Consider the following 8,934-nt stretch of genomic DNA (forward strand, 5'->3'; position numbering starts at 1 on the left):
TCCAAAAGAAGTCGCGCGCCAGGACGAAGCTGTGCGCTGTGGAGGATCGACGCTGGAAAATACTGTAGCTTCTCTGTTTTAAATCAGATCTGGATCTGAACGGACGGCTGGGATGCTTCGGAGCTAAATCAACGGTGAAAGTTCGCCTAAAATCCGATCCGAAGGTACTGATCTTCATCAAGGGTCTGGATCTACTCTCCCTTAGGTCAGATCGACCAGATCTTCACTGGATGGTTCAGATCTGTCCATCTTTGATGAACGGTGCAGATTAATTCAGGTTTGATCAATGGCTATATGAACTCAGATCTGGATCAAAATCTCTGGATCTTCATCTATGGATGAGATCTCATCCTCATTAGGTTGGATGGGTTAGATCTTCAATGGATGACTCAGATCTGCTTGATTGTAGATGAACGGTCCAAATAATTCCAAGGTTTAATCGTCTCGTTTAAACTCTGATTCGAACCCAATTTCGGTTCGAATAGATCCAAATCCAAGATCCTTTGATGCCTACAAAATAAGAATCAAATATTAGCATCAAATAACACCAAAAATAAAAGAATTTGCAATTAAGCCTAAAATCTATACAATGCATAAAATATGATGTAACCATGATTTAAACTTATGAAATCAACATCAAACCATGCATATATGAATCAAAATAATACAGTAAAATCATGATTATCAAATCCCCCACACTTAATCTTGAGCGTCCCGTGCAAGTAAAGAAAACTAAAAATCATCTCCATAAAAAAAAATTCCCTAGCAATACCTAGAAGATAGTAAAAAGAATTTAACTAAGACCATCTAAAGATCGCAAACAATCATGAATACAATCCAAACAATAATCAGTAAGTATGGTAGTTTCAATCCAATTGAAAAATTAAGCAAGATGCAATCTTACAAGGGATTTACCTATTCTAGCTCTCACACTCAAACATGTATATAAGTGGAGCTCACTCAATGTCACTCACAATATTTCACTACCATAAGCTTGCTTATTTTCTAATTCTCCACCACTATAAATATAGCATACATGAATCAAAAGGATTTCATCAACCAAGAATTGAAATGAAAGCAAGAAGAGTAATGAAAGTAGATGAAATAGGCAAAAGAAAAGAATTCAATGAAAAATTGAAAAGATGAGAGTATTGGAGGAATATACTTGATGAGTTGACCAATTTTGATGTGTAAAAGATGAGTACCATTTGTCATTATCAATACAAAAGATCAAGCTAAACTCCCCTTCAATTTGATGGCCAACATAAAATCTTGATACTCTTTAATTTGTCATTTTTTCTGTTTTCACTGGATTTTACCACTTCAATTTCAACATTTGAAATTCAAATACTCTCACTTCAATTAATGAAGAAGAATTCCCTCTCCCACACTTAAAACATTGGCCGTCTCGGACAAAATTATATATCAAAAGATCAACCCAAATGCAATCAAAATGATAACTGGCCAAGGCAACCAATAATTCTGTAGTTCTAGAAATCTGCTCCAATATGTTTTGCCTGTAGAATATATTTTCTTTTGTATTCAATATGCAGCAAAGCTTCCCACAATCCATTAAAAGGGCATAGAAATTCAGCACGAATTTAAACTTCCCATAACAGCAAAGTCATTTACCAAACACATACTGCAGAATCAGTTTCCAGTTTCTAGTTCTCAGCTTCTATTTCTATTATGTATCAAATTCTCAGCTCAAAAATCTCAGAGACCCTTGATAAAATAGATTAGCATTTAACAAGACCAGAACAATAGTTGGAATTCAATTTTACAGTGATTAGCTCACACAAAAACCCAAGTAGCACAGCAACAGCAGGGTTTCTGAATTTCTGTACAGGTTCTGGACTCTAACAACTAATCATCATTTAGCCTCCAAAAATTCTCATTCCTTTCCATCCAGCTTCTTAAGATCCTTATCAAACAACTCTAGCTTGTTGTAACTCATTTCTGAAGTTGGCACAGAAATGATACATTAAACTGCAAAAATTCTACATTCTGTTCCTTTCTCTTCCTGCAGCGAATGTGTTTTTTTTCTTTTCATTTGTTCGACTTCCAAACTAAAATTATAATCTTTGAATGAAATATCACTGAACAACTTAGAATCCATCACTGTCCAGCAACTGAACGCAATGAAACTGAACAGTTGCAGAAACTCAATTCCATATAAATCAAAAGAAGTTAGTTTGAAACGATTCTGGAAATTCAGGAATTCAGATACAAAGAAGTTTCGTTTCAGTTCTTGAAACAAGAAGGCATTGAAAAGGAGATATTACCACTTTGCTTGAGAATTGCAATCAGAAATGAAGTTCAATTTCAGTAGGATTCAAAATTATATTCCAGAACTATTGACTCAGTTCCCAGATTCAGAAAATGATTTCAACAAAATGTTTTCCAGTTTTCAGCAGTTCTAGCTTGTTACAATTCACTTCCCGAATTGGCACAGTGCATGTGTGTTGAGAACTCTTAATTCCAAATTCAGAGCATCCTCAAACGTATACCAAACTTCCTTGTAATAGCACACTGCCAATCCAACAATTTAGTATTTCTCCTTGTAATCTTCACATATATGCAACAACTCTCCTACTGCTTCCAACAGATTTGAGACTGTAAGAGTAGTTCTATCCTAAATCTCCAATCCAATTTCCAAAATCAAATGCTGATTCAGAAACAACACTAATAATTGACACAAAACAGATTCTGTCCTTCTCAATTACTTCAGTTTCCCCTTGATTTCAGAACTGAAGTGCAGCTAGTCAATTCTGCATTTCAGATTCTAGCATCCCCTAATTTCGTTGCCTAAAACATGCTAGCTTCCCGGAAGCAGACATTACAAATAACATTGAGCTGATAGGTTAACAAGATAGCCAGAATTAGAAACCAAGTTTACATCTGTAGCAAAATTTATCTATAATTTTAGGTTCATAACTGCTCCACAATAACTAAGGACGATGTGCAGAGATCTTTAAGAGTTCCTGTAGATTTGCATCCTGCAGATTCAGCTTTTGGAATTTCTACGCTCACTGCTTCAATATCAGAAAATGACACACTACAATGGAAATATATTCACTTGAGGTCTAGCAATATAAGGATGCGATTAAGTTCTTCCAGTAGAATCCACGACTAATGTCTCAGACTTCAAGAACTAAAGTAACTCCAGAATACCAGTTTAGCAAAGACTATCATTTGACACTCTGCATTTTAAATTTCAGCAGCTTAAAATTCTGTTATCCAACACACACACACTCATTGAATCAATAGACGTTATTCTTATTCAAAGTAATAAGCAGTTCCCTCAGTATCAATGATAGCAAGAGAATGAAACAAATTAAAGGTACACAAGAACAGCAGCAAAATTCAGTACTCCAGATATCTTAATTCTGATGTGTATATCTCAATTTGTCCAACCATCAATTTGCTCCCAGCAATGACTGTCATCAATTGAATACTCTTCAAGAATTAATGATAGCAGAAAAGAAAATTCAGCTTGAAATTGAATTCTTGCTAACTGCAATTGCAGTAATCAGAAAATAGCTTCAGAACAGATCTGTAGTTTCCAGTTTTCAGTCTGTGTTTCTGTGTTGTATCTGCTGAACTGTCTAAAAACCATGTCAGCTATAGAGAAACGAGTTTATCATCTAACCATACTCAAACAACACCTAGTTTATAACTTCACAGTGATCCAAAAGTTCCACCATGTAGCACAGTTAGTGTAAACCCTGAATCCCCTGTATAGCTTCCTGATTTTGTGTCAACTATACATCATTTAGCCGCCAAACATCTCAATTCCTTTTCTATCTAGCCTCTTAAAAACCTTATCAATTCATCCTCCAAAAATTTTTAGATTTTAGAAACTCTACCATGTTATAACTTATTTCTAAAATGGCACAGAAATGCTTCATTTGCAGAAATTTCTGCATTTTCTTCTTTTCTGATCTACTTGGAAATTCCGGCCAAACATTAAAGCTTTAACCTCCAAAAGACTATCTTCATAGCATTCAATCACAATTAGCCTGCCCTTCAATTCCTTCCAATCGAAAAGCTCATTACATACATCTAGTATATTCCTGCACATTAACTTACATGCATTTCTGCTCATTTTTTTCAAAAATTTTTTAACTTCTGCATATCTGCACAACAATCTTAATTCCTATCCTGCATTTCTGATGATGAACACTATGCTTCTCCTCCTAGTTGCTGATATAAACACTATTCTTAACTTTCTCTACTTCAAAACTGTTGTTCTTTAACCAGCCAAGCCTCTCAGACCCATAAATTCAGCCCTATAAATTTTGCAATTTCAGCACCATGCTGGTATCTATGAATTATTGCTTCAATCTAAATTTCGTTTATTTCAATCAGCAGCCTTCCAAACATTCAGTTTTCCAGATTTCCATTTCAACATTCTACAGCTTGAACATTATGTTTCTATTTCAACAATTCAAATTCTGGTAATCTGAAAATTTCAGTTGGCACACGGATCAGGCACTGCTGAGAAACAGTAATTAAACTTTTTCAGTAGCAACATATTTCAAATCCTTGGGTTTGATTCAGTTTCTGAAAGTTCAGTAACCTTGTAGAGGAAGTACAGCAAATAGCAAATAAAGCCAAATATATCTTCTTAAGCTTGATTCTGATTAAAAATCTGCAACAACTTGATACGTTTCAAAATTCAACATTTTTCTTTTACTTGTTATGTCCCATTTCGGCTACACATTCCCCAGAATTCAGCTTCTTTCCAATTCAATGAAATTTCAGAAATCACAAAGCATAAATTTAGTGTTTTTTCATAGCTTTCCATTCCTGCACAGCAGCTGCATTTCCAATTCCAGCAACCCCCTGATTTCATTCTGCAAACTTCACAGAAAACACATCATACCTGTAATAGCTTAATTTTCCCCTCATATTGAATAGATTAAGAACAACTCAGTTTAGCTCCCAAAGCAACAATCTGGTGTTCTGCACTCACTGCATCTCAATATAATTTTCTGATTATATTAACAAGAAAACAACTCCAATGCCACCTTCCTAACAAGCTACTTTACTGATTTTTTTTTTTTGTAAAACTGAGTAGTTTCAGAAAACCACTTCATTTGAGTTGTATATTTTGATCCATGGTAAGCTCGGAAAAGAACATCAAATGAAAATTAAATGATAGCAATTTTTTTCTGATCAGAAATTTGTATCAAAAGCTTGCTCAAGATTTCATTTAACTTTGGAATGATCGAAACTTTAATTCGAAGCATCATCAGTTAGCACAAATCAATTTCCAGCATTAATTAGCTATTGTATTAAACTCCTTTCTTATCTTACTTTTGTAGTGAACACTCCATACCACTAAGCTAGAGATGTGCAACTCTATTGCATTAGTGACAAACCCAATCAAGATTCACTACACCAACAGTAGCCTTGCTCACAGAATTCAGCATCAATCAGCACAACTTCAACCTTCAACTGATTCTGAAGAGGAATGCTACTCATCATTCTTTTGTTCCATCAACTCTAGCTCTTCACAATTCAATCCAATTTGGCACAAAAACTGCTACATTCTATATTCTACAGAACTCTGTACTTTGTTCATTTCTGTTCCTGCTGCTCAGCTTCAACTTCCAGATTATGCAAATCTTCAATTTCTGCATATTTTTTTTTCAATGTTGCTACTGATCTTCCCTTAAGATTCAAGCTTCTTCATTTCCAATAATTCCCAGTTACAGTCACCTCAATTCAACATTTGTTACCATCTACTCCTATTTGCTTCTAGCTACTTTCAAACAGCATTTCTGCCATTTTCCAATCCACTTCAGCACTCTTCAGTTTTCTAAATTCTTGTTCCTTTCAGCATCTCAGAAAGTATAGTATACATGTATACATCTGTTTATAACACCACTGCATTCTCAATTGGTTCTTCACTGAATTTCGAGATTAACAATGCTCAGTTGATACAGCCTTGATATTTCTACTGGATTCTGTTCTCTGAAATTAATCAGATTTCAGTTTCCTCATTTGTTCTGCTTCAATTTACTTTTCACTTCCATTTCTATTAAACTTTTGAATCAAAGTTTAACAAGATTAGCCTTATCCTTTCTCAGATTTGAATTCATTCATGTCCAGTATCCTACTGTTTCTAGCTGTAGAAATATTTCTGAATTTTGGTCCAGACTTGTTACTGCAGTTTCAGAGTCAGATTCCTGAACATATTGAGACTTCAACAGGTAAGTAAAAGTGTCATCAAAATTGTTTCCAATAGCACAATGCCTTCAAATGCTTCCTCAACTAATTAACAAGTTAGCTCTACTAAGTTGATGCATAATTATCTATTTCAACTACTACTAACAGCAATGTGCTGGTTTGCCCTTCCTGCATCCTTAGTATCCTCATCGAAATTCTACACTCTACACTATCCAGTTAATACATTATCCTAATCAATTGAAATTGTAACTGTCAAATGCAGTCCTTCATTCAACATCTCAGAAATTCAAATTTCTTGTCAAAAACTGAAAATAACAACTTCCAATTAAAAATGTAGTGTGCCAATTTTGCTTCTCCAAAAATCTGAAGACAGAAAAAACAGGTTTTCAATCTTTTAAAACTCAAGCAACTAAATTCAGAAACAGGTTTTCAATCTTTTGAAACTCAAGCAACTAAATTCAGATTCTCAACCAACAGCTTTTATCTTAGAATTTATTTCGAAATTCATCACTTTGATAAACTATGAATCCATATGAATGTCCCATTTTCTAGAATTTAGAATCCAATACCAGCTTCCAATTTCAGAGCTTTGCTTTCTGAACTTGTAAACACAAAGAATTTTACTTTGAACCATGAAGAGTTAAGCTTGATCAAAGGATTGCAGCTTGATTCTATTCAGTGCTCACAGCCTGTTTCTAGAATACATCCACCATCAACTTAAATATAGTTTACTTCTATTCAATTCTAGCCCTTAAATTCAGTCCTCAAGATTGCAACGGAATACACTTCCCCCAATCTTAAAACTTTGTCCATCATCGAACAATCTAACTCATCAAGATAGTCAACCAAAACACTCAATGAAATAGAGCAAAGAAAAGGTAATCAAAGGTTAAAATGCTAGAGGGAAATGTTTAAGAAAATTGTGGGAAAAGAAATTAGAATTTATGATGGAACAAGAATGACAAATATCCTTCATCTCCATGTACACATATGCTATTATGACTTTGAAAAGAAGCAAAGCAAGTTCTAGAGTTTCAATTGCTATGAGTGCATGTCACATAAAGAAAATAATAGAATATACGCTTGAAGTGGTCCTCTATAGGTAATACTTATGCAATCAAGCTCAATTAATCAAATTGGAATCCACTACCATTTTAACCAAAATCATGTAAGTAGAGCATTCAATCATGTCATATGACCTAAAATTGATGATCAAATTAAAGAAACTTTTACCATCTTAAAAATATTACTAAACAATTCATGGAGACTTTTATTCAAATGAAATGCTATGTAATATGTATACCAACTAAATGTAAAGTATGAAAGTAAAATGCAAAATGCAAAGTATGAAACTAAAGATACGTATAAAGAATTTATTAGACACAAAGCATGAATTAAAATGCAAAAGAAAGCTAAATTGGAACCAACTCCCCTTTAATTCCCGGTGGTTGAAGAAGATCTAACAAAAGAAGCCACCCCGTAAGTGGAGTAATCATGGTTCCACTTAAATTCTTTCTATTCATCCTTTTTCCCTTGAAAACTTTTTCCGGAGGTCGTAGACGGTTCAGATTTAGTACCTATTTCAAACATCTATTGTGTCCTGCAAAAGCAAAGATAAGCAACACATTCCGAACACTATCATGAAAAGATAAATGGGTTTCACATTCTACAAATTTAATTAATGGTACCTCTATGAAATTTTTGGATAATTCACAAGAAATTCTCACCTTGTCATGTTGATAGGTACCTGGAATGGTGATTGTTACCTCTTTCTCATTAATTAAATGCTCAGACTCCAGTTCTAGTGAGTGTACAACTTCATGTAGTGATTCTTGGGTGCTTGGCTCTATAGCACAAGTCCCTACACTTACATCTTCTCTTCTTGGTGATCCTTGGGGTAATGCTTCCAGTAAGCATTCCCCTACACTTAAATCATCTTCAACAACAATTCCTGCATCATTCACATCATCTAAAGCAACACTATTAGTAGAATCAGAAATTTGAACAACTACATCATCATCACAAATTATACTAGAAAATTCTTGTGAATAAATGGGAGTAGGGTCAGGCCTGACAAGATCACTACTCTCCATCTCTCTACTAGAGTTCTGTGCTTGTAACTGATTAATAGACGATGCAATCTGATCTAATTGACTCTGAATATTCTGTAACCTTACAAATTGTTACTCTTGATGCTCTCTCATTTGATGCATAACTTCATTGAATTTCCACATTGATTCTTCAATTTGTTCTTGTGCATCCTCATACCTATTCTGTTGCTCCATAGGTAGGTAGCACTGAGTCTGAGGCTGATAATAATGACTCTGAGGTTGATCATAATAATTCTCCATCCCATCTCCAAAATACGGATAATATGGATCCATGGTAAAAAGAATTTCTTGTTCTTACACTGACAATTAACAAATAAAATTAGAAAACTCAGGAATAAATAAAATCAAACACATGGATATATAATCATGAAAGCAATCAAACAACAATCCTAAAAATTATCAAACATTGCATATATTCCCCGGTAACGGCGCCAAAATTTGATAAGCAGTCTGTCACACTCGTAAATCAAATTAACAATGTATTTCCATCGAACCCCTTAATTTCGCAATAATGTTGTAGTAACGAGCCCATGATCGATCTCTCGAGGAACAAACGGTGGGATGTAATCTTAGGATCGTATTTTATTCCTATTTTTTGGGGGGGTTTAATATATAAATGGGAGAG

At 34.3% G+C, this 8,934-nt stretch overlaps 1 long non-coding RNA gene across 1 annotated transcript; it reads right to left on the reverse strand.

Moving 5' to 3' along the window:
• Positions 1-1,836: 1,836 nt before the first annotated feature.
• LOC122040652 lies at positions 1,837-8,075 on the reverse strand. Its single transcript, XR_006128667.1, has 2 exons — positions 7,926-8,075; positions 1,837-7,798 (listed from the first exon to the last, which is right to left on the reverse strand). It is a non-coding gene; the product is annotated as an uncharacterized LOC122040652 (long non-coding RNA).
• Positions 8,076-8,934: the final 859 nt, after the last annotated feature.

This window comes from Zingiber officinale, chromosome 2A (genome assembly GCF_018446385.1).
Source record: "Zingiber officinale cultivar Zhangliang chromosome 2A, Zo_v1.1, whole genome shotgun sequence".
NCBI classification, from domain to species: Eukaryota; Viridiplantae; Streptophyta; class Magnoliopsida; order Zingiberales; family Zingiberaceae; genus Zingiber; species Zingiber officinale.